This window comes from Aricia agestis, chromosome 3 (assembly GCF_905147365.1).
Source record: "Aricia agestis chromosome 3, ilAriAges1.1, whole genome shotgun sequence".
In the NCBI taxonomy this organism is placed as follows: Eukaryota; Metazoa; Arthropoda; class Insecta; order Lepidoptera; family Lycaenidae; genus Aricia; species Aricia agestis.
The window spans coordinates 13515443-13543354 of NC_056408.1; the positions used below are offsets into that span (position 1 = coordinate 13515443).

General features: G+C 36.2%; 1 protein-coding gene and 2 non-coding genes across 3 annotated transcripts in view; 1 reads left to right on the forward strand and 2 right to left on the reverse strand.

The window, feature by feature from the left end:
- Nucleotides 1-24032, reverse strand: part of LOC121740611 — a 43901-nt gene extending 19869 nt beyond the window's left edge. Inside the window, exons 1-2 of the mRNA XM_042133343.1 lie at nucleotides 24012-24032; nucleotides 19852-19987 (exon numbers count right to left, since the gene is read on the reverse strand). The gene's annotated coding sequence lies outside the window, so the exon portion shown is untranslated. The remainder of the gene's footprint in view (nucleotides 1-19851; nucleotides 19988-24011) is intronic.
- On the forward strand, nucleotides 358-428 carry Trnag-gcc. The gene has a single exon. It is a non-coding gene; the product is annotated as a tRNA-Gly (tRNA).
- Nucleotides 22423-22493, reverse strand: Trnag-gcc. The gene has a single exon. It is a non-coding gene; the product is annotated as a tRNA-Gly (tRNA).
- Nucleotides 24033-27912: the final 3880 nt, after the last annotated feature.

Sequence of the window (27912 nt, forward strand, 5' to 3'; positions counted from 1 at the left end):
CGGGTGCCTTCGAAATTCTCATACAAACAATACCAAGATCATTTCCCATGCGAGAATATTTACCATATTTGAGTTATTATTCAGAGATAGTAATTACATAAAAAAAAAAAAAAAAACAAAAAAAAGGTTCCTGTACAAAGACTCACTGCAAAATATTTACATACCAAAAAATATGACGATTACAATTTAGTACTTATGTTAATATTGTATGAGAATTTCGATCTATCGAAATCGAAATATCAGAACATCAGTAAATTCTATGAAGGTGTGTTGTGAAAGGCGCAAAGTGTCCGAAAGTCACGTCTCTCGCAGTTTAGAGGTCGGTACTTCTCAAACTTTATAACTACTAAGTATGAAGCATCGGTGGTTCAGTGGTAGAATGCTCGCCTGCCACGCGGGCGGCCCGGGTTCGATTCCCGGCCGATGCAATTCTTTTTAACGTGTAATTTTCCAGCTAGGCGGCATTAGTAGCAAACGAGCAAACGGGTTAATTAATAGAAAGCAACACTTGTAACATCATAAGAGCCGCACGAGCGTTACCAGCCTTTCAAGAGGGAATACGCTCTCTCCTTGAAGGTTTGCAGGTTTTAGTTGAATGTTAATTACATAATATTTTATATTCGAAAACATGAATAATTATGCAAGTATTTCTCTGCATCTGAAAGAATAACAAAACGCTGTAATAAAATATTACGAAGGAGTTACGGAATATAATTTTATGCAATGTTGCTCACCGGAAACGAACATTGAAAATTTATTTCAAGAATACCTTGTTGCTATTCAAAGTTTTCTAGTTGCATTTGTAGGAAAAAATTAAGGTGTAAAATAATATTTTATTCTGTGAATTTCCTATCTATATATATTATTTTTTAATTTTATTATCACTCTTCATTATATCTTTTCTCATCTCATTTTTCTTCGTCTTTTTCGCAATCTTACAAAAAAGCAGAACTTTGCTATATAAATTTACAGTTCAAGAATAATATATTCGGATATAAAAGATATAGTCCGTCCATGTCCCTTTCCCCGATCCTTCCGTCTGTTTTAATCTAAATTACCCTTTACTATGTATGACAAGATAGTCATAGAGCAAGGCAAGAAATAGGCTTGGCATCGCCCAAAATATAGTTGGTGCCAAATTTTTACGTCATAACCTCACCTGACCGAGGTTCTGTCTTGACCAAGCAATTTGGGTCTCTGCCAGCGCAGGGTTGCTTGGCTTGTCTTGGTGTAAGCGCTGTAATACACTTTATATACTTAGTCGTTTAAATTTAGAACTCTATACAAGATGTTAGTTTTTTTGATTAAAAAAAAAACCGTCTTCATACCCATACAAATTGCCGATCCGGGCATCCGTATGGGTATGGAGACGGCATTTTTTTTGGAGTTCCCAGCATTGTTCTTATATAAAAAGCTGTTCATTTTGACGGGCTCATTTGATGGTTTCAAGAATAACGGTGCTTACACAAACACACTGTATACACGCTAGCGGTATTGTTGGGTAAGGTTTGCGGTTCCTAATAATGAACTGCAAACCTTTGAGAACGATATTATTCCATTTTCAAAGGCTGACAACGCTCTTGCGTAACAACTCTGGTGTAGCTGGTCTATGGCTGCCTCAATGAGGTACCTGTTGGCCGGCTCTAAAAGATATTATATGGCTATAATTGGAAAAATGTACTATCAGAGCTAAGTCGATTCCTAGGCAGATGGGACGGGGGGCGGGGACCTAGACCTACGTAGTTTGGTCACGTTACGTCAAACCCAGCCGACAGATCACAACATTGAATTGACATGATCCGACCAAATGACGTTGGTTTGTCAACTGCCTAGGAATCAATTTCCTCGATGGTAAATTAACAGCTACACTCAGAGAGATTTAATGACTTAGTTAGTGAATATTTTGATAAAATCTCCATGAAGTTTCAGCCATTAAATTATAGTTAAGATATCAATTAATATTTCTGGGTCCGGTCGTAAAAAAATTGAAAACATTTTGCATTCAGGTTGTTGTAAGCGTAGAATAAACGACTCGTTGACCCAAAGGGGGTTTAAACATAAAATATGTATGTATACTGCAGGTTGTAACAAATCCAAGTGATAATACTTTAAGGTGGGTATGTTAGTGTAACAAAACTAAGTGGTAATACTTCAGGGTGTGTAATAAATGAATTATGAATTATGAAGAATGAATTACCTTCTAAGTATACGCAAAGTCCGGTCTTTCTAGTGTTTATGGCGCTCACTTACATACCTTTTTAAAAAAAAAATCGTTTGTTTGTTGTTTGTTGTGTATGTGTTCCTCGTAGAGAGTTCACTGTGAAAGTAGCAGCGCTGAAAGACCATTTTTTTCACTTTTGTATGGGGAAACTCGTGACGCCGGGCTTCTTGCCCTAAGGACTTCTATTTAAACTGAAGTCTTTGGCTTGCCCATAAAAAAGTGAAAAAAAAAATTGTGCTGATACTTTCACAGTGAACTCTCTAAAAGGAACACATGTATGTGTTCCTTTTAGAGGGTGTGTACACCCTGAAGTATTATCACTTAGTTTTGTTACACCCTGTAGAGTTTACTGTAAAAGAAGCAGAGCTGAAGAGATTTTTGTGATTTGTATGGGCAAGCCTCTAGCGTCATGAGTTTGCCCATACAAAAGTTCCCATAAAATAATTCCTCTTTCAATGTTGCTACTTTCACAGTGAACTCTATATTAGAAACACATGTACACCCTATTAGTGTTATCATTTTGTTTCGTTACACCCAGTACAATGTACCATCAAGGAAATTGATTCCTAGGCAGTTAGCAGACCAACGTCATTTGGTCGAATCATGTCAATTCAATGTTCTATTAGTATTTGACATATAATATATTAGTAGCTGACAGATCATAATTGTGTAATTGTGATCTGTCAGCTGGGTTTGACGTAACGCGACCAAACTACGTAGGTCCCCCATCCGCCTAGGTATCAACTTCTCTGATAGTACATGTTACTGTATGTCCTATAAACACAATTTGGGATTATTATTTAAAAAAAATAAATTAAAACCGACTTCCAAGGTAAAAACAATAATAATATGAACAAAAAGTATTAAATAACTCTTACTCTATAATAGTGCCTTTTTCAGAATTCGTCTAAATCTCAACTATTTCTGTACATACTACAGTCTTCATTACTTTGAAGTCGGTACCAGTCCCAAAAGCTTCAGATATTCTGACATTGACTGAGCTCACGATAAAATTAGCTGGTACCGACTTCAAAGTAATGAAGACTGTAGTATGTACAGAAATAGTTGAGATTTAGACGAATTCTGAAAAAGGCACTATTATAGAGTAAGAGTTATTTACTACTTTTTAGTTTATATTATTATTGTTTTTACCTTGGAAGTCGGTTTTAATTTTTTGTTAAAAATAATAATTTCACTCTTTTTAGTTATCTACAAGATAAGGCTTTATGCGTAAATTACCACTACGAATGTTAACTATTCACATTATGTTTAACTGTAACTGTAAGCGAAATTGTGGTAAATGCTTGCAGTTATGTAAGCGATGCTGCAATTTAAAAACTTTTATCTTTAAAGGTTCAGGAGTTCTGTTCAGTGCCTTTGGACCAAGAGACACCTTCGTATGAACTTTCTCTTATTCGTAACATATGTTTAAGTTACTAGAAACAACATTTTAACCACTATAAGTCTTTTGATAAATTTCAAGGATTTCCCTCGATTGCTCATAGATCCCATCATCAACGAACCACTTTCGTAATTATTATATAAAATCAGATAATATCCTATACAACAACACAAGAATTTTGAAAATCGGTCCACAAACAACGAAACAATCATCAAAAACATCTGCAAAATATCACGAAAAGCATCAATAATTGGGTCATAATGTAATGACCCATGGCATAACTATGATTGTGATGATGATGATCAATTAAATTGATGTATTGGCTTATGCTTTCAGTTGTTTAAACAACGCTGAAATCCCTGATTCGGTATCTATAAGGATTCAAAAGTTCTGTTGGGTACCTTCGGATCCAGGGTATAACCTGGTGCGAAATCTTACTTTTTGGTAGCATTTACCTCGAATGCTTCATAAAAAATTGAAATCACTATATGTTTCCATACAAATTTTAAGAAGTCCTCTCGATCCAGGATCCCATCATCAGATCACCACTTTTGGGAACATGGTACCAAATTCGAGTTAAACCCTTTACAACACAAAAAAAAATTTGAAAATCGGATCACAAACGGCTGAGTAATCGTTGAACATACAAAAAAAAAAAAAACATACAGCCGAACGTATTACCTCCTCCTTTTTGGAAGTCGGTAAAAAATCGAAGCAGAACTTGTACTATTATCTATTCTGTGGCAGAACCATGGATGTGAATATGTGGAGCATTTCTATCTTACGATCGTCGGAGTAAAAACGCGGTTGGGTAAATAAGTATCGGGAATTGCAGACTGTTTGCTCTGTTCCGTAGCAAACCGCTAGGTTTTCTGAATTTGCCACGATATATTTCAGAGGTGTACCAGTACCTCGATTCTGCTATCAAAAGTCAAAACTGTGTGTTTTCATGCAGTCTCGATATTATTATAAACCGATATTTTCATAAAATGTCTCTTACAAAATATACATTCTAATAGGGATGATGACAAGGTCAAAGATTAGCGAATTTTGTTATAGTATTGGATCCGACCCTAAAATCCTGCAGGAATCGTTTTTTTCGATCAAATTTATTTTAAAATAATCTTTAGAACGTATAGAATGGATTAATGTTGGGTTGCCTTGTCAAAAGTAGCCGCAAGTACCTCTAATTAAGTTTAATGTTCATGAGATAAATGCATAATTTGTTTGAATATTTTTTTCAGTAAATTTTACATCATTTGAAAGAAAATGACGAGACAAAATAAGGTATAAATGGTTGCCAGCTCTAAATCGGCCGCAACCTAGGGTTGCCAGCCCGTAAACAGACATAGTTCATCATCAAAATAGAAGCATCGATTTTTTTAATAATTTTGATACAAAATTAAAGTTTTATGCATTTTGTGCATGAATATCCATGGTTGCCAGTTGCACGATAGCCGCAAATTGGGGTTGCCATCACTTTTGTTTAAGACAGATGTTCAGGCCTACAATTATTATGCCTGGGAGAATTTGAGGACGTCGAGAACCCGCAAGATTGCAATTTTTGTTTAACAGGCGTTTTTATTTTTATGCGTAGTATCCTGTCATTCCTCAATGTCATTCCTTCTTAGTTCTTATTTTTCCATTGAATACACGCAAATTTGTATTACGGGCTTTCATTTTACACAATGGTACAAGAGGTACTTGCGGCTACTTTTAACAAGGCAACCCAACATGAATCCATTCTATGCGTTCTAAAGATTATTTTAAAATATATTTGATCGATAAAAAACGATTCATGCAGGATTTTACGGTCGGATCTTAGGATATTAATAAAATAAAGAAATCACGGTACAAAATAAGTGTTCCCAAAATTTCAGCTCGATAGCATTTGTATTTTTTTTGTTGTGCGCCTTCAAAGTTGGATAATCGAGTCGATTTTTTTTCAAGTAAGGTAAAAACACTAATGGCAGACGCTTTAAGGAAACATGGAACATTTGAATGTTGTAAAATATATATTTATTAAAATAAAGGATTGATAACTTCTTCCATGTCTTCAGTAACTCTTACAAAATAAAACTATTATGATTATTCACTGACAAATCAATTAAAAAATAAATTATTGGTCTTTTTGTAAACTTAGTCATAACAACTAAAAGATGACATCACAGTAAACGAACATCACTAATAGTAGACACCAATATGAACTAATAGTTGACATAGAACATTACATTACATTAAACATTTTTCCTATTATTAGGTCTTTATTTGGCGTTTTTCAAAATTCATTTACTTCATCATAGTAACTACATGTATATAAAATATTATACACGTTGTCTTCAGATTCCATGCTAAAACTATCTTTCTTTTTATTTTTCATAAATTTTTTTTCTAGCTAATTTATTTTCAGTCTTTAGTCTCCATGCTTCTCTTGCCTTTTGTTTTTTCTTCTTTCTTTTCTCGGCTCTCCTTTTTATTCTTTTTACTGCTAAAAAATTAAAGCAATCGATTTTTAGATCAGTACAAGGTCTAATATGTCCATTTTTAGGTACAGTAGTTCTAATTTGTTAGTTTGTTAATAGAATTATATTTTCAGAAAATAGTGATGATATTTGCAGTAGAATAAACTACAAAATAACTTTAGTATGTATTGCAAAATGATGATATGAGTTCCATGTCATCTATTAGGTTTTTTACATTTTCAAGATCTAACAGTCCCTACCCTTTATATTGTTAGGGAAAATGGATAAAAAATCATAAATAAACATTAATTAGTGTATACAACATGACCATTAATCCAATGAAATCAATTTAAATTACAAAAAATCAAATAAAAGTATTCAAAACTTACGTGCAAAATTTCGCCAGTGACACGACTTATGTTGACAACAAGTTGACAAATTGAAAATGGATTATAGTTTTTTTATTGAATTTAAGATACTGTTACGGCCGTTCCCAATATTTGATCTATCTCTGGTTTTGCCCTACTAGAGATAGGAATAGCTCACAATTGACATAAAATATATGTCTCTAATGTCTAATGTGAGCTATTCCTATCTCTAGTAGGGCAAAACCAGAGATAGATCAAATATTGGGAACGGCCGTTAGACAATGCTTAAACGGCCAGTATGAGATCAGATGAGTCCCAGAGACAAGAGTTGAAAAAATATATTATGATAAAGTTAATATTTTTTTTACAAAATATAGGTAGTTAAATCCTAATGTCGTTGCAAGTAAGGTCGAATTTCGACCATTGGGCGATCTCTAGTATTTCTTAATATTTGTATACCATTCGATAACTTATGCAATTAAAATTTAAAAGCAACTTTTTTTAAATAGTTAATGGAATCAGGCGTTACTTTGCGGAAATCCATAGTTTAAATTTAGTTTGTTATTATTTTTAGCAATATTCCGCGAAAACAACTTCCACCTTTGAGTAAATGAGTGAGTGTACGCATAGGCATGCGTACAGCACCTCCCTCCTCCCACACTGCCTATGCGTACACTCGCATGCAAGAACTTGCAAACACCACCACCACACAAGCAATAATGTTGGCAAATCCGTGCAAGGCCCCTCACCACCATGCAGGTTGAAAACCTCGACGCGCGTTTCGCCCCAACACCGGAGCATCCTCAGGATGTGGACTCTACGAACAACGTCCGTTAAGTGCCGCCAACGGCCAAAACACCGCCTTTTATACACTATCGAGCCCCGCTACTATCCCCACTACCCCCACTACTCTCACTAGTACCCCCGAACATATTAATAAGCGGTGACGTAGTCAAGCAAGTTTGGTCATTCAACAATGCAAATCTGTTATTTTTCTTTTCTTTTATGATCTCTAATTGTTCCAACACGCTCAGCCGAAAGCCTTTATCGCATTTATGTAAAACTTTATAGGAATGGCCATCGGGCACAGTATGATTACTATCTAAAAGATGTTTAGCAAAATGTGACTTATCAGGATGACCATTTCTATAAGCCGCGATATGTTCTTTATACCGAGTCTCGAAGCTGCGTCCAGTTTGACCCACGTATACACTATCGCATTCAGGACAATCGATCTTATAGACACCGGATTGATATTTTTTATCAATCTGGTCTTTATTATGACACAAATGATGTTTTAAAGTATTATTTGTCCTGAATGCGACATGCATATCGTTGCTTTTCATTATTTTGGATAAGCGTGCAGATACCTCTCCCATGTAGGTCAAACTGGACTTATATCTAACTATCTCTTTATCAATAGGACCTGCGTACAAAAACTTAACCAGTTCTTTCTTGTTTTTATTTTTCAAAATATTATTAATGATTTTTGGACTATATCCGTTGGATATCGCAATTTGGAAAATAATATTAAGCTCATTTTGATAATTATCTTTACTAAGAGGGATTGATAATAATCTATGAACGTAACTATGAAAGGCCGCGAGTTTGTGTTGCCAAGGATGACATGACGATGCATGAATAGTAGTATTAGTATATGTCGGCTTGCGAAAGATTCCAAAACTGTGTTTATTATTAACTCTAGTAATAGATAAATCGAGAAAATGTAGAGTGTTATTATCTTCACATTCTAATTTGAATTTAATTTTAATATGTTTTTTATTTAGTTCTTTTACAAATACGTCCAGTTGTCTCTGTGTACCCGTCCAACAAAGAAAACAATCATCTACATATCTAAAGTAATATAAAATACTTTTATTAACGACGATATTTCTTTGTTCAAAATCGTCCATAAATATTTCGGCCATCAAAGGACTTAAAGGTGAACCCATAGCTAGACCGTCTTCTTGAACAAAGAATTCGCCGTTAAATCGAAAGTAATTTTGTTCCATGCATGTTTTAGTAAGAGTAAGCAATTCATTACTTTCACCAGGAGGTAAACGTTTTTCTAGTGCATTCCTTAAAATACCCAATGTTTCCTTACATGGAACATTAGTGAATAAACTATCGACATCAAGTGAAACTAATTTGCAACGAGGTGGCAAAGTCACATCTTTAATTTTGTTGACTAATTGTAGACTATTTTTCATGGCATAAGGTGGCCGAAATGAGAGCTTTTCTTTTATTATGAAATTTAGTGACTTTGCCAGCTCGTATGCTGGTGCACCTATATATGAGACAACTGGACGCATGGGAATATCAGTTTTGTGAATCTTTGGCAAGCCGTACAGTGATGGTGCGCGAGGATTCATTGGGATGAGTTTTTTCTTTGATGATTCAGTTTGAAAGAAATATTGATTGTTATTAATGGCTAATTTAAGCTTAGCTAAAAACTTGTTTGTTGGGTCAGAAGGAACCCTTAGAAATTGTTCACCCTGAATCACGTCATTTACTCTGTCTAAATTCTGATCTACTGTTCGATATAAATTTTTCAACATGTTTTGATCAATATCCACCTGTTTTAACCAGATTACAAATATAAATAAATGATGATGTTCAGGTAACAGCATGTACCGAATTTGCAGGGGGTGCGAACGAGTAGCAGGTGCGGCCAATCGATAGGAAGCCTATGTCGATGATGTTATATTACTGGATAAGCATGTAATGAGTCCTTACAAACTGGCAACTTCTATAACAAGCAGACTGAACAGGATTTCTTAGGTAACTATTTAAAATAAAAGCCGGTGCAAAAAAATTATGAGAAGTACTTTTGGTAGTGGCCTTTTTGAGGAGTTCCCAAGATTCCTCATGATGGTCAAGATCTACAAAAACATATCAAAGGGACTAATTCTGAAATAAGACTTAAATAATAAAGAAGAAAGTTTTAAAATCGCTCCACGGTGTGAACTTCCTGCTTTTTGTGAAAGTCGGTTTAAAATAGAGAGCCACCTTGTACTATCTATTCTGTGGAGCCACGTCGAATAAACTCTAAAGATTTAATAAATAATTCGGCTCTAGACAATGCAGTTTGCAAGTTGTTTTCTTCCTATTCTTTACCATTTGCTTAGTTTTTCTGAACCATTGGAAGTGACAATATTTTTATAAAGGCCCTTCTAGAGCATGCTACTAAATCCAGAATGTGTAGGCCAACATCTCGGGCCTTTGCGATTAGTTTCTTGACAAAGCGATTTCATAAGAATCCCTTTTCCCTCGGGAAATAAGGGAGGCTGACGTTAAAGTTGAAATCACTTTGACGTTGTTACCAAATTTTGTAAAATAGCTCAAGGTTACTTTGTCGAAATTGAAAAACTGGCATCAGCATTTTTTAGACAAATTCATTATTATACAATAGGTAGATATCCTATTGGTACCTTTGATTAAGTTCATAGACCGATATGTTCGCCTATTTTCGAGAAAGTTATCTAATCAAAAAAATTTTCTTACATAGTTTTATATATATTTACATTTATATATTGTTTCATAATGGTGGTGGTACCGAGCTTAAACTTATTGATTAAATCACATCAGTTCTCACGACACAGGTTATCCTAGTGTGAGAACTACAGTTAATCTTTTGGTAATGTAAACAGCAAAAAATGACACTGTAATGTTTTTAGGAATTTTGTGTTTTTGCTGAAATAAAGTTTTTTTTTTTAATCATGCCTAGTAGTGAAGCAATAGAAAATTGCTGATCTATTGAATCGTCCGCGTTCATTGCATTTATTTTTAAATTACAGTTTACAGCATTTACTACAGTAAGACAATTGCGAATATTTTGCGTATAGTTTGCAATCGCTGCGTTTTTTTAACATAACATTTACTTTTGAGACAGGTCTACGATGCTACTAGTAAACGCTTCCAAAATACCCTTCCTTTAGCTTTACCATGTTGCAAAGAAGACGCCACAAGTTCGCAATCGGTAAATTTTATGGGCCGTACGTAATTTCCAACACAAATATGAAGGCGTGTAAGAGCCCCTTAAATCCCCGTGTACAAAGAGCGTGTGGTGTGGTGCTATTGTACTGTGAAATTCCTTTGTGGAAACTCCACCAGCGCTGTTATTTTTTAATATCCCTTAATATCAGGTGCCTAACTGGGTAGCCACTATCGCATTTTCTGGACGGAATATTGCATATAAATTGGAATATGCATGAGCATATTTGCATATACACATAACATCATTGCATTTTTCGGCCATACAAAATATACATATGCGGGTACATCATACTACATCGGTGTGGCACATTGCAATGTTATCATTTTTCGGCCATACAAAATATACATATGCGGGTACATCATACTACATCGGTGTGGCACATTGCAATGTTATCTGACCCTTAAATGATTCCATGAAGTTGTAACTATATCGCTGTCTGTGTAAATTGTTGTGGAAGTGGTCTTCCTAACCAGCTCAAACCACAGCATTAATAAAAAATTTAATTCCTGTATTGTTCTTTAAATATTTTGTGGGGGGGGGGGGGGTGTGTAAACACACTTAGGGTTGATTCAGACCGCAACGCGACAGTTTGACAGATTCGCAAGACGTCTCACGGAATTGAAATCTGTCAAATCCATACTTTATGCCGCGCCGCGCCTCGCCTCGCCTCGTCGCGGTTTGAATTGACCCTTACTGTCAAGCTCTTCGTGTACAAGTTTGGTCGTTTCCTTTAATTAAGTCAAGATAATGTAAGGCTTCAAGTTGGATAGTTGCGGCACAAGACTAACTTACTTTAAATTTCCTCCTACCCACATCATAACTTAATTCGTCTTCTAACTGATGTTACTTGTTGGGGCTTAACAACTATAATGTTGGGTAATAGTTTATAAGAACTTACTCTACTCGTAAAGCAGTCATTCTCAAAGTGCGTCCCGCGGAGCCCTGGGTCTCCGCAAAGCCCCGTAGGAGCTCATCAGACCTTTATAGTTTTGTGCCTTCATGACACGCAGTACCATCTAGCGTCAACTAGTGAAACCACCCGGAGAATTAAAACAGCAGAAAACCCCTACTCGATACTAGATGGCGTTAGGCTTCCAGAGATATTCCGCACTTGTTTACGCGAATAGGGTACATTCTAGAAAGGAATGTTCTGGTACAGTCTAGGACTTGCCTCGGCCCACATAAATAGCTGCAAAAAGGCGGGCCAGTGATTCAGTTCACTTTGAGTGATCTTTAAGGCTACTTCGGAGTGAAAAGAAGTGATCAAGTGTGCTACCTACGACTTGGCTACGACCTAAGACAATGATAGTTCTTAGTGTTTAGACGTAGTGCTTTGTGTTAGACCTAGTGTTAGTGATTTAAGTCTTCAAGAGAGTCAGCAGGTCTTTCTCTCCAGATTCTTCGAACCCTAGCACGTAACTTCGTTTTCTAAAAGCTGAAATTTTTCCTGTATATGGTACATGTTCTCTAAAACATTTCTTTTATTACTATCAAGCCAATTTTTAGTAGCTTCATTTTGATAAGACTAACAACAATTTCCTCAGCAAAAATTCTCGAAAGTGGTAGCTAACAGAGATAAAAAGAATTTAATACTTCGATTTCATCGTCTATTCTTAAATTATTAACTATTTACCTATGAATATACAAAAATTCAGCTGGTTAGGGTTCCGTTTTAAGGTTCTGTAATCAACAAATCCTCGTTGACTACCATTATAGAGGTAAGAACAACCAGCAAATTCCGGTCGCGGTTAGTATTCGCTTAAACTTAGACTCTAGATTTAAAAACCCGTTTTCCTTTGTTTCTACTTAAAACTCCGTATAATAGGCGGAGCTGGCTACCGTAAATTCTAGAAGCTTTCGAAATAGTACATGAAACGAATAAACGTTATAAAAGAACATACAACCCCGATCCTCGTAATTTACTTATACTTTCAAATTCCTTTAAATTTTAAATATGAATCTTTTTCAGAATCGGTTTCAGTTAGTTGTTTCAATTATAATAATTATTTTGATTTACTTTATAAATCATAATATTAAAAGAGTGTTCATGACATCATAAAGTGGATTTTTTTTTATTATTTTTTTAGTTTTGTCCATAAAAACGCGTTTGATGTTACTAACATAGAATAAGCTTGATGATTATTTTTTTTCCTATTGGTAATTGAACGACCCTTAAAAAATAGAAACATCGCTGAAAGAATGACTCTGATAGCTTAAAAATTCACCAAGATATGACAATTCAAACACCTCATAAAATAGACCTGCCCGAAACGCTCCATACAAAGTGCTACGAAAGACTGACGTCACTCTTTCGTAGTTTGTACGCATCGGGAGAGAACTTGGTTCGATAGGTATATGAAATATTGCGTTTATGAAAGTGGTTTTATAACAAAAGTTGCTTTAAATTTAGTTTGTTATTATTTTTAGCAATATTCCGCGAAAACAACTTCCACCTTTGAGTAAATGAGTGAGTGTACGCATAGGCATGCGTACAGCACCTCCCTCCTCCCACACTGCCTATGCGTACACTCGCATGCAAGAACTTGCAAACACCACCACCACACAAGCAATAATGTTGGCAAATCCGTGCAAGGCCCCTCACCACCATGCAGGTTGAAAACCTCGACGCGCGTTTCGCCCCAACACCGGAGCATCCTCAGGATGTGGACTCTACGAACAACGTAAGTTAAGTGCCGCCAACGGCCAAAACACCGCCTTTTATACACTATCGAGCCCCGCTACTATCCCCACTACCCCCACTACTCTCACTAGTACCCCCGAACATATTAATAAGCGGTGACGTAGTCAAGCAAGTTTGGTCATTCAACAATGCAAATCTGTTATTTTTCTTTTCTTTTATGATCTCTAATTGTTCCAACACGCTCAGCCGAAAGCCTTTATCGCATTTATGTAAAACTTTATAGGAATGGCCATCGGGCACAGTATGATTACTATCTAAAAGATGTTTAGCAAAATGTGACTTATCAGGATGACCATTTCTATAAGCCGCGATATGTTCTTTATACCGAGTCTCGAAGCTGCGTCCAGTTTGACCCACGTATACACTATCGCATTCAGGACAATCGATCTTATAGACACCGGATTGATATTTTTTATCAATCTGGTCTTTATTATGACACAAATGATGTTTTAAAGTATTATTTGTCCTGAATGCGACATGCATATCGTTGCTTTTCATTATTTTGGATAAGCGTGCAGATACCTCTCCCATGTAGGTCAAACTGGACTTATATCTAACTATCTCTTTATCAATAGGACCTGCGTACAAAAACTTAACCAGTTCTTTCTTGTTTTTATTTTTCAAAATATTATTAATGATTTTTGGACTATATCCGTTGGATATCGCAATTTGGAAAATAATATTAAGCTCATTTTGATAATTATCTTTACTAAGAGGGATTGATAATAATCTATGAACGTAACTATGAAAGGCCGCGAGTTTGTGTTGCCAAGGATGACATGACGATGCATGAATAGTAGTATTAGTATATGTCGGCTTGCGAAAGATTCCAAAACTGTGTTTATTATTAACTCTAGTAATAGATAAATCGAGAAAATGTAGAGTGTTATTATCTTCACATTCTAATTTGAATTTAATTTTAATATGTTTTTTATTTAGTTCTTTTACAAATACGTCCAGTTGTCTCTGTGTACCCGTCCAACAAAGAAAACAATCATCTACATATCTAAAGTAATATAAAATACTTTTATTAACGACGATATTTCTTTGTTCAAAATCGTCCATAAATATTTCGGCCATCAAAGGACTTAAAGGTGAACCCATAGCTAGACCGTCTTCTTGAACAAAGAATTCGCCGTTAAATCGAAAGTAATTTTGTTCCATGCATGTTTTAGTAAGAGTAAGCAATTCATTACTTTCACCAGGAGGTAAACGTTTTTCTAGTGCATTCCTTAAAATACCCAATGTTTCCTTACATGGAACATTAGTGAATAAACTATCGACATCAAGTGAAACTAATTTGCAACGAGGTGGCAAAGTCACATCTTTTATTTTGTTGACTAATTGTAGACTATTTTTTATAGCATAAGGTGGCCGAAATGAGAGCTTTTCTTTTATTATGAAATTTAGTGACTTTGCCAGCTCGTATGCTGGTGCACCTATATATGAGACAACTGGACGCATGGGAATATCAGTTTTGTGAATCTTTGGCAAGCCGTACAGTGATGGTGCGCGAGGATTCATTGGGATGAGTTTTTTCTTTGATGATTCAGTTTGAAAGAAATATTGATTGTTATTAATGGCTAATTTAAGCTTAGCTAAAAACTTGTTTGTTGGGTCAGAAGGAACCCTTAGAAATTGTTCACCCTGAATCACGTCATTTACTCTGTCCAAATAATCGTCGCGCTCCATCACTACTACTGTGTTACCCTTATCCGCTTTCGATATTACTAAGTTATTATTATCTATTGTAAGTTAACTTAGTAATATCGATGTGATATGTAGATGATTGTTTTCTTTGTTGGACGGGTACACAGAGACAACTGGACGTATTTGTAAAAGAACTAAATAAAAAACATATTAAAATTAAATTCAAATTAGAATGTGAAGATAATAACACTCTACATTTTCTCGATTTATCTATTACTAGAGTTAATAATAAACACAGTTTTGGAATCTTTCGCAAGCCGACATATACTAATACTACTATTCATGCATCGTCATGTCATCCTTGGCAACACAAACTCGCGGCCTTTCATAGTTACGTTCATAGATTATTATCAATCCCTCTTAGTAAAGATAATTATCAAAATGAGCTTAATATTATTTTCCAAATTGCGATATCCAACGGATATAGTCCAAAAATCATTAATAATATTTTGAAAAATAAAAACAAGAAAGAACTGGTTAAGTTTTTGTACGCAGGTCCTATTGATAAAGAGATAGTTAGATATAAGTCCAGTTTGACCTACATGGGAGAGGTATCTGCACGCTTATCCAAAATAATGAAAAGCAACGATATGCATGTCGCATTCAGGACAAATAATACTTTAAAACATCATTTGTGTCATAATAAAGACCAGATTGATAAAAAATATCAATCCGGTGTCTATAAGATCGATTGTCCTGAATGCGATAGTGTATACGTGGGTCAAACTGGACGCAGCTTCGAGACTCGGTATAAAGAACATATCGCGGCTTATAGAAATGGTCATCCTGATAAGTCACATTTTGCTAAACATCTTTTAGATAGTAATCATACTGTGCCCGATGGCCATTCCTATAAAGTTTTACATAAATGCGATAAAGGCTTTCGGCTGAGCGTGTTGGAACAATTAGAGATCATAAAAGAAAAGAAAAATAACAGATTTGCATTGTTGAATGACCAAACTTGCTTGACTACGTCACCGCTTATTAATATGTTCGGGGGTACTAGTGAGAGTAGTGGGGGTAGTGGGGATAGTAGCGGGGCTCGATAGTGTATAAAAGGCGGTGTTTTGGCCGTTGGCGGCACTTAACTTACGTTGTTCGTAGAGTCCACATCCTGAGGATGCTCCGGTGTTGGGGCGAAACGCGCGTCGAGGTTTTCAACCTGCATGGTGGTGAGGGGCCTTGCACGGATTTGCCAACATTATTGCTTGTGTGGTGGTGGTGTTTGCAAGTTCTTGCATGCGAGTGTACGCATAGGCAGTGTGGGAGGAGGGAGGTGCTGTACGCATGCCTATGCGTACACTCACTCATTTACTCAAAGGTGGAAGTTGTTTTCGCGGAATATTGCTAAAAATAATAACAAACTAAATTTAAAGCAACTTTTGTTATAAAACCACTTTCATAAACGCAATATTTCATATACCTATCGAACCAAGTTCTCTCCCGATGCGTACAAACTACGAAAGAGTGACGTCAGTCTTTCGTAGCACTTTGTATGGAGCGTTTCGGGCAGGTCTATTTTATGAGGTGTTTGAATTGTCATATCTTGGTGAATTTTTAAGCTATCAGAGTCATTCTTTCAGCGATGTTTCTATTTTTTAAGGGTCGTTCAATTACCAATAGGAAAAAAAATAATCATCAAGCTTATTCTATGTTAGTAACATCAAACGCGTTTTTATGGACAAAACTAAAAAAATAATAAAAAAAAATCCACTTTATGATGTCATGAACACTCTTTTAATATTATGATTTATAAAGTAAATCAAAATAATTATTATAATTGAAACAACTAACTGAAACCGATTCTGAAAAAGATTCATATTTAAAATTTAAAGGAATTTGAAAGTATAAGTAAATTACGAGGATCGGGGTTGTATGTTCTTTTATAACGTTTATTCGTTTCATGTACTATTTCGAAAGCTTCTAGAATTTACGGTAGCCAGCTCCGCCTATTATACGGAGTTTTAAGTAGAAACAAAGGAAAACGGGTTTTTAAATCTAGAGTCTAAGTTTAAGCGAATACTAACCGCGACCGGAATTTGCTGGTTGTTCTTACCTCTATAATGGTAGTCAACGAGGATTTGTTGATTACAGAACCTTAAAACGGAACCCTAACCAGCTGAATTTTTGTATATTCATAGGTAAATAGTTAATAATTTAAGAATAGACGATGAAATCGAAGTATTAAATTCTTTTTATCTCTGTTAGCTACCACTTTCGAGAATTTTTGCTGAGGAAATTGTTGTTAGTCTTATCAAAATGAAGCTACTAAAAATTGGCTTGATAGTAATAAAAGAAATGTTTTAGAGAACATGTACCATATACAGGAAAAATTTCAGCTTTTAGAAAACGAAGTTACGTGCTAGGGTTCGAAGAATCTGGAGAGAAAGACCTGCTGACTCTCTTGAAGACTTAAATCACTAACACTAGGTCTAACACAAAGCACTACGTCTAAACACTAAGAACTATCATTGTCTTAGGTCGTAGCCAAGTCGTAGGTAGCACACTTGATCACTTCTTTTCACTCCGAAGTAGCCTTAAAGATCACTCAAAGTGAACTGAATCACTGGCCCGCCTTTTTGCAGCTATTTATGTGGGCCGAGGCAAGTCCTAGACTGTACCAGAACATTCCTTTCTAGAATGTACCCTATTCGCGTAAACAAGTGCGGAATATCTCTGGAAGCCTAACGCCATCTAGTATCGAGTAGGGGTTTTCTGCTGTTTTAATTCTCCGGGTGGTTTCACTAGTTGACGCTAGATGGTACTGCGTGTCATGAAGGCACAAAACTATAAAGGTCTGATGAGCTCCTACGGGGCTTTGCGGAGACCCAGGGCTCCGCGGGACGCACTTTGAGAATGACTGCTTTACGAGTAGAGTAAGTTCTTATAAACTATTACCCAACATTATAGTTGTTAAGCCCCAACAAGTAACATCAGTTAGAAGACGAATTAAGTTATGATGTGGGTAGGAGGAAATTTAAAGTAAGTTAGTCTTGTGCCGCAACTATCCAACTTGAAGCCTTACATTATCTTGACTTAATTAAAGGAAACGACCAAACTTGTACACGAAGAGCTTGACAGTAAGGGTCAATTCAAACCGCGACGAGGCGAGGCGAGGCGCGGCGCGGCATAAAGTATGGATTTGACAGATTTCAATTCCGTGAGACGTCTTGCGAATCTGTCAAACTGTCGCGTTGCGGTCTGAATCAACCCTAAGTGTGTTTACACACGCCCCCCCCCCCCCCCAAAATATTTAAAGAACAATACAGGAATTAAATTTTTTATTAATGCTGTGGTTTGAGCTGGTTAGGAAGACCACTTCCACAACAATTTACACAGACAGCGATATAGTTACAACTTCATGGAATCATTTAAGGGTCAGATAACATTGCAATGTGCCACACCGATGTAGTATGATGTACCCGCATATGTATATTTTGTATGGCCGAAAAATGATAACATTGCAATGTGCCACACCGATGTAGTATGATGTACCCGCATATGTATATTTTGTATGGCCGAAAAATGCAATGATGTTATGTGTATATGCAAATATGCTCATGCATATTCCAATTTATATGCAATATTCCGTCCAGAAAATGCGATAGTGGCTACCCAGTTAGGCACCTGATATTAAGGGATATTAAAAAATAACAGCGCTGGTGGAGTTTCCACAAAGGAATTTCACAGTACAATAGCACCACACCACACGCTCTTTGTACACGGGGATTTAAGGGGCTCTTACACGCCTTCATATTTGTGTTGGAAATTACGTACGGCCCATAAAATTTACCGATTGCGAACTTGTGGCGTCTTCTTTGCAACATGGTAAAGCTAAAGGAAGGGTATTTTGGAAGCGTTTACTAGTAGCATCGTAGACCTGTCTCAAAAGTAAATGTTATGTTAAAAAAACGCAGCGATTGCAAACTATACGCAAAATATTCGCAATTGTCTTACTGTAGTAAATGCTGTAAACTGTAATTTAAAAATAAATGCAATGAACGCGGACGATTCAATAGATCAGCAATTTTCTATTGCTTCACTACTAGGCATGATTAAAAAAAAAACTTTATTTCAGCAAAAACACAAAATTCCTAAAAACATTACAGTGTCATTTTTTGCTGTTTACATTACCAAAAGATTAACTGTAGTTCTCACACTAGGATAACCTGTGTCGTGAGAACTGATGTGATTTAATCAATAAGTTTAAGCTCGGTACCACCACCATTATGAAACAATATATAAATGTAAATATATATAAAACTATGTAAGAAAATTTTTTTGATTAGATAACTTTCTCGAAAATAGGCGAACATATCGGTCTATGAACTTAATCAAAGGTACCAATAGGATATCTACCTATTGTATAATAATGAATTTGTCTAAAAAATGCTGATGCCAGTTTTTCAATTTCGACAAAGTAACCTTGAGCTATTTTACAAAATTTGGTAACAACGTCAAAGTGATTTCAACTTTAACGTCAGCCTCCCTTATTTCCCGAGGGAAAAGGGATTCTTATGAAATCGCTTTGTCAAGAAACTAATCGCAAAGGCCCGAGATGTTGGCCTACACATTCCGGATTTAGTAGCATGCTCTAGAAGGGCCTTTATAAAAATATTGTCACTTCCAATGGTTCAGAAAAACTAAGCAAATGGTAAAGAATAGGAAGAAAACAACTTGCAAACTGCATTGTCTAGAGCCGAATTATTTATTAAATCTTTAGAGTTTATTCGACGTGGCTCCACAGAATAGATAGTACAAGGTGGCTCTCTATTTTAAACCGACTTTCACAAAAAGCAGGAAGTTCACACCGTGGAGCGATTTTAAAACTTTCTTCTTTATTATTTAAGTCTTATTTCAGAATTAGTCCCTTTGATATGTTTTTGTAGATCTTGACCATCATGAGGAATCTTGGGAACTCCTCAAAAAGGCCACTACCAAAAGTACTTCTCATAATTTTTTTGCACCGGCTTTTATTTTAAATAGTTACCTAAGAAATCCTGTTCAGTCTGCTTGTTATAGAAGTTGCCAGTTTGTAAGGACTCATTACATGCTTATCCAGTAATATAACATCATCGACATAGGCTTCCTATCGATTGGCCGCACCTGCTACTCGTTCGCACCCCCTGCAAATTCGGTACATGCTGTTACCTGAACATCATCATTTATTTATATTTGTAATCTGGTTAAAACAGGTGGATATTGATCAAAACATGTTGAAAAATTTATATCGAACAGTAGATCAGAATTTAGAACAGAATCTAGACAGTTAAGTACATATAACGCAGATAGTGTAAACTTAAAATAAAGTTTTTGAGTTTACAATAGTTCATAGCTCATATTTAAAAAATAATAGTCTTATTCCTCGATCGCGGATGATTGGAAATCTATTGTTATTCTATTGTTATCGAGGTCGAATTCGACCGCTTGGGAGTTGATAGGTTAAATGACATTAGAATTAAGAATTCTATTGCAAATGTTGGGTTTGGTTAGTCCAAACTCCTACGTTATCGATAATATGCATGTGGCAGGGAAAGTACTACAACATTCGACCAAAAGACCGATTGACATTTCAAATATTTTTGTTAAAATCAGTTAAAATGTATAATATAACATCTTCCAAACATATATGTATGTCCGGTATGCGTTATTATTATTATTATTTTTATTATATAATGCTCTTGTCCCATTTTTATATTCGAGGGATTCATGTTTTTAACACAATTTATACTGTCCTGTATCTACACACTTATCTTCTATTTATATTTTCTGTTCAGTTGATACCATTTATTATTTTAACACAATATAGTAAAAATTCTTCCCTATTTTTCTTAAATTTACAATTTTCTTTAAGCTATTAACATTTATTTCTAATCCTATTTTCATCTCCAGATCATATTTTGTCCTCGAGTACATTGGGCATTCTGTTAAAAGATGGGGTACATCTCCTATTTTACTAGGATCACACCTGTACGATGGGCTCTATTTGAACTTGAAGCGGTACAGATACACGATATGCGATATTCCGATATGTGTTTGGAAGATGCCTATGTTTCCATTACGTTGGGACTTGGGAGGTCTTCAAAACCGCCGTTCCTTTCATGCGCACCCTTGGCCTGATTACACCTATCGAATAGATTGGCGAGACAGTGCTCTCGGCTAAGTTTATTATGGATGTGCTCGGCCGAGGGCACTCTCTCGCCAGTCACCTCGCCTCGTCAGTCACCACTCAACTTGGAAGTCGAAAGCCCGTGTAATCAAAAAATCCTTAAAGCTATACAATAATCCTAAAGTTTCAGAAATGGTCGTCAATTCCAACACGTGATCCATTCTGAGATACATCCGACGAGATGCATGTACGGACATGTGATTTAATAGAGTGCACCGAGACTGGGCTTACGAGATCTGGCATTAGGCGTATGCTTTGTACGTCTATTCCATAATAGCTGACCCATATAGCGAAATCTGTTAGTTTCTTACTTTGTGGTCCTTTTTTGAGTTCGGAAGTAACCATTATAATTTATCTTTTCCATTAATTGATACCTTTATCTTAGTTACTAATATAATCTTCTTATTTGAATAAAATGAATATTTTTTTTTTAGTTACGCTAAACGATTGTCTAGTCATCACTAGACAATATTATACACTATACAATTATTACAATAGCTGTGTATTATAAATTATAATATAGGAAAACCCTTTGCACCTACGATCAACACCGATTCGTCACTAACCGTACATTTTTACGTGAAAAAAAATATCATAAATCCTTTCTCGGGACTAAAATCCTTTCGCAGCGTCTTTATGTAATTTTTATGTATTAAAGTTTAAATCTTTTTTATCTGTAAGATCTCGGAAGTATTTAGAATTTTTATTCGTAAAAAATATAAAATCCTTGCGAATAAAATTTTTAAGCACTCTTAGTTTGGATCTCTGTATCTAAGATGTTTCTCGTGACTATAATATTAAATATTCCTTCCTCATATTCTTCTTTATGTCGGTGCCAATTTTCATCAAATATTTAATTGTTATTATTGATTCAGTTATACAAGGTGTAACAAAACGAAGTAATAATACTTAAGGGTATGTACGTATCCCTTGTAGAGAGTTTAGTAAGTATGAAAGTAGCAGCACTGAAAGACCAAAACTTTTTTCACTTTTCTATAACTCGCGACACTGGGGCGCTTGCCCACACAAATCTGAAAAACTATTATCACTTAGTTTTGTTACACCCTGTAGAGTCGAGTATAAATTATATTATTTTTGCCACGTCATTTTAAATCTGTAATAATTATATTATATTATGTACTTTCTTACATTTCATAGGTAAGGTAAGGTTTGCAACCCATCAATTCTCAAGTGGCAGCCGGCTGCCGCATAACAATTGAAAATCTATTGTGTCTGCGGTACCCACGAATACTGACTATTACATCTTCAGCCTGAAACGATGACCTTTATAATCAGTAATCACATTAATTGGTATAGGAATACTTTGTGCTCTGGGAAAGGCTATGAGAATAATACACGTTATGGTTCTCAAAAAGCTACAAATAAAATAATTGCATCGGCCGGGAATCGAACCCGGGCCGCCCGCGTGGCAGGCGAGCATTCTACCACTGAACCACCGATGCTTGTTACGAGGTTGCTATAAAGTTTCAAACGGTGCTCAAGAGAGCGAGCAAAGATATTATGCAACCTGAGATCATATTATTTTGTTACTTAATAGAAGAGGACTGTGTTCTCAAGAACTGTGTTTCTCAAAGAGAAGCGCAAAGGACTACCAGTACGGTACGGGTATGTAGGTATGTTATATTTCCAGAACTATCCAGTTTTTGTTATTATAAAACTATTGGGATATTGGCACTGTCCTTTTTTTTTGACGATGCAGGGGAAACCCAAACCCTTTATGGATGCTCCGAGTTTAGGATATATTTTTTTATGAAATAAGGGGGCAAACGAGCAAACAGGTTACCTGATGGAAAGCACCTTCAGTCGCCCATGGACACTCGCAACAAAATATAATCTTTAAAATGCTAAACTAATTTTTACCGAATTAGCGAAGACAAGATAATATTGATAACGCAAAATATTATAAGTAGGTTACTATATTTGCACAATAATTGCGTCAGCAAATTTATCAATTTACTTAGCTAAATTTAGTTTGCCTTTTTGATCAATAAATATAAAACGGTCGATTTTAATTCAGTTGTGTTAAATCTCTCAGTTTCTGCTTACATACAACATACATCACATACGGCACAGAATATACAAGTACCAACATACGGTCGAAAGTCACGTTCTTTCTATCATTATCCATATCCATATTTATATTACATATGCAATAGTGTGTCTGTCTGTTTTGTCTTCATGTCTAAAAACTCTGTAAGTATCAATTTTGCCGAAATTAAATATGGAGATACTTTGAGTCCAGACTCCTGTGTATGGACATAGGATACTTTTTATCCCGGAAAAATGTACGGTTCCCGCGCGATAAACGAAATTAGGCGGAGTTGAGGACGTCATCTATAGATACTCATGGGTAGCTTTAATCCAATATGTATTATACAACATGACTGGTGAGACATGTTCAATACTTAAGAGAAGTCCACACCGCCGTTTTTCCATACAAACGTTGTCCCCTGTTTCCTCCCTGGATAATGCCGGTAGTTATGATTTTATCCTGAATATCTATGGCCACTATTAGCATGTCCCTATGTTTTCCTTTTTCATAATTTTATTATTAAAAAAGATAAGAACGTCCAAAAACCCAAAAAAATGGCCAGATTTTCCTCTGTGTTCAAACACCCAGAAAACAAAACTGGCTAGAGTATACAAAAAAATAAATAAAACATAGGAACACAGTTCAAGCCTTGCTTTAATTCTTAATGAAAAAAATACTTAAATCGGTCATGTTTTGGAGAAGGAATCAGCGGACAACGAATCGAAGATTTTCTGTTCTTCTATTAGAACTTTTGTCGTATTGTCTCTATTGCGCTCTGCGGTGGGAGACTTGAGATTGGTGAGACAGCAATACATTTTCAAATACCTATTTTCAATTTCTCTCGCCCCTGGTGTATCCTCTTAAGGAGAGTACTCTGTACTCAAATCTCATTATAATAATTATGTTATAAAATTAGGTACTTACTTACTTTTTTTCGGAATTTCGTTTTAAATAAATGAATCATGTACACTAAGTAAATTACGCGGCTAGGCAAGTAGGCGTACTATGCAGCCGGCGCGGCGGCGTGCGCCACCAAAGAAACACCACGCCGCTACACTTCCCGCGCGCGGTGTCCATGCGTTGGGTAAATAATTATTTAAATTTAAGCTACATTTACTCAGTAATCAATTGATATTTTTTTTTATTTTATTTTTTTCATCTAATATAATACCCAAATATCACGTCCTCGAGTATTGAACATGTCTCACTCACGCAGTATTATACCTACCTGCGTAGCTAGCACGGGGTTTCCCAGTCGATTCTTCGGAAGAAAGTAATGGCAGTTTCTTTCCCATGTCTACATATCTTATTCCCGAGCATGGCACCACCCATCGACTTGAGTTTCAGTGGACAAAGACAAGAAACTCTTTCCATAGCAACCATTAAAGCAACGGCAATTATTTTTTTGACATTTAGTTTCTTGGTTCTTTTTTTTTTAATTATGGCACCTCGGCTATAAAACCATGGTTAGTGTCGAGTAAATGGCGGAATATTAAAAAAATTGACGTGTAGCAACCTTGTCTATAGCCAGAATTATAGTTTTGATCTACGAAATACGAATAATAAAAACTAAGGAACTTTATTATTCGTAGTTTGTAGATCAAAACTATAATTCCGGCTATAGACAGGGTTTCTATACATCGATTTTTTGAATTTGCCGCCATTTACTCGACACTGGCCATGGTTTTATAGCCAAGTGCCATAATAAAAATAAAAACAGAATCAAGAAACTAAATGTCAAAAGCGGATCGTCATGCTTGACATATAGATTTTCAAAAGCGAAAGATATCGAGATACGAAAGAAACTTTTACTCCAATGTTTTTCCGGTAAAACTGTCAAAATTTAGTTTCTTTCGTTTGTCTACGTGCTTGTGCTAGCTATACTGGTGGACCTACGTTGTAATATAGCTCATGTTCTGTTGGCTGGCTTAAACCATATGTTTCAACATAATTATGATCCCTGAACCCTGGCCAATTTAACCAGAACTCACCAATTGCATCTTCATTCGGCTCACGTAAGAGCCGGGGGACGCGCACTGAAAGTAGGAGATATTTTCTTCAACAACATACCCAAGTCACGTTATTAACTTCAAAACTATGACTTCCAAACTGTATCCTACCAATAACTACGACACAATAGGCATACTTAACTACCAGTAGTTCGACTGCAAAGAAACGGACAGGTTTCAATATCTGTCAATTTCGTCGGGTTTCACTAGGATTATGAACGGAATGTACCTCGCGCTGGCTGATATAATTTATTTTTAAATATTTAAAATAAAGATTTCAAAATTGGATTCTGACAATTTTAATCACATGTTCCAAAACACAAACAACAATACGACCAAAGAGGAACACGTCCATCGAATATGTCATAGTTTTAAATTCGTAGGTAACAAGTTAACAACCCTAGCGACGATTTTCGTCATAATACGTCAAATTTAAAAATTTCAACATCAGTTCTAAGTCGGCATACTCTATCATTCTGTCTACTCTGACTACGATCTTAGCCCTTAGGATCAGTTTAAATGAGCCGTTCATAATTGGAATAAGCATCCCGAAACAGTAGGCAAATCCACAGATCTAGCATGGTTCGCGCGTGTACATTCTATATTTATGAGCAAATCAGTCAATTAATAAAACAATAAAGATTAAAGAAATATAATATATTGTTTTGCTTTATGCCTTAGCGCATTCGTTAGCTTATTCGTCGAATTTTTTATGTTTAATTTGAGTCCCAGGAAAGGATATAGGATACTTTTAATTCCTAAAAAAGTACGGCTTTGGCTCAATCGAGTTGCGGGCGTAATCCAGTAAATGTTTAAAAGGTTGAAATACTTGCATCGTCGCATATAAATACATATATACAATACAATACCGGCGTCGCACGCGTATAAAATATATAGCCACGGAAAAATGATTAAAATCGATAGCCTATGATCCTTCACGTGGTCTACTTCTTATCTGTGCCAAATAACATAAAAAATCCTCCAGTAGTTCGCCAGATAAGCCCTTTCAAATAATTTCCCCCGTTTTACCACATTCTCATATTAGTCTCAGCTCCTCAATAAATGGGCTAACACTGAAATAATTTTTCAAATCGGACCAGTAGTTCCTGAGATTAGCGCGTTCAAGTTAGCCCTTTCAAATAATTTTCCCCGTTTTTTCCACATTTATCTCTATTTCTTCGCTCCTATTAGTCTTAGCGTGATAAAATATTCGATAAATGGGCTATCTAACACTGAAAGAATCATCAAAATCCCTTGCGTAGTTTTAAAGATTAAAGGGAACAAAGGGACATGAGGGAAAAAAAGCGACTCTGTTTTATAATACGTATATGTATAGATGTCCGCGCTGGCCTTTTCACTAGAGACGAGACATTTTATCCGACGGACTGGACAGTAATCTTTTGTTCTATATCAATTTCTCGAGATATGAACAGATAATTGCCCGGGGATTTGAACGGGGCTTAAAGGTTCGCGCACACTTTGTCGGCGCGTGCCGGGGCATGCCGGGGTCGGGTCGGGGCGCAGCGCAGCGCAAAATGCGCTATAGCACACTATTGCCGGGTCGGGTCGCATTGCATTGACGGATTTTAACGCTCACTGTGCCGGGGCGTGCCGGGGTGAGCGGCGCGCAATTCATTGACGGATTTTGAGCCGAGGCTTGTCGGGCCGCATCGCATCACATCCGCGCGCCACTTGCTATAGCACACTGCTGCCGGGGCGCAGCGGGTCTTGTCGGGCCGTGTCGCATTGACGTAAATCTGGCGAGAAAAATCCGCGCCGATGCGCCCCGGCACAGTGTGCGATACGCGCATCCGCTTCCATACAAATTGTATGGAGGCGGATTTTTGCGATGCGTCCCGGCACGCTGAGCCCCGGCAAGGCCCGTCTCAGTGTGCTCACGCCTCACTCCTAAACGCTGCAACGTAATTAAACTGTTATTTACAGTCAGTAAACCCGTAGCAGAATCCCCTATTCTACTGTGTGTTCTATTCTCATTACAACTTCGCGAGGCATTACTATTTATGATTGATTTTTTCTTACATTTTTCGCAAACTTCCCTTTTGTTTTATAAAATTAGGGGATAAATTAGCAAACGATATAAAGCAAGCAATATCAGAAGAGTTGCAGATCTATTGCCGGCCTTTGTAGCACAGTGGCAAAAATAGGTAGATTAAAATGTTTGTTTTACTCAAAACTTTAATATTAATTATTATAGACTTCTGTTGGATGATAGGCTCATTTAAAAATATCGGCATCAAGATTTGAACCATCAAGACCATACCATTTAGTAGTTTTACACTAAGACTGCATCAAAGCTGTTGGAATATTATACTGTAATATAAGGGAATCTGGGCTTCCTTTTGTCTTTGGCCGAGGGATTGCACAAAGAGAATATTATAAATAAGCATTTACCTGCCGCTTTGTGCTCTAAACATCGACTCCTATCTTTCAATCGACTGACTTCATAGTAAAATCACGGAAATTGATTTTCAGTTACCACAGCTGCTGACATCAAACTTTTTTATTCATAATTTATATTACTTATCTAGATTCTTGCTAAATGACTAGTTAGTATCAGAGTATATTAGTTATTAATTAATGGCCGCAGCATCGCAGTTGCGCACAAAGTCGTTTATCGCGTCGAACTGGCAACGCATCTGCAGCTCTTCTGATGTTGCGAGTGTCCATGGGCGACGGTAGTTGATTACCATCAGGTGACCCGTTTGCTCGTTTGGCTCCTTATTTTATAAAAAAAGGAACCGTACATTTTTGCGGGGTTAAGGTGCGTCCACATTTGTATCATTCGATCCGATCTCCGTC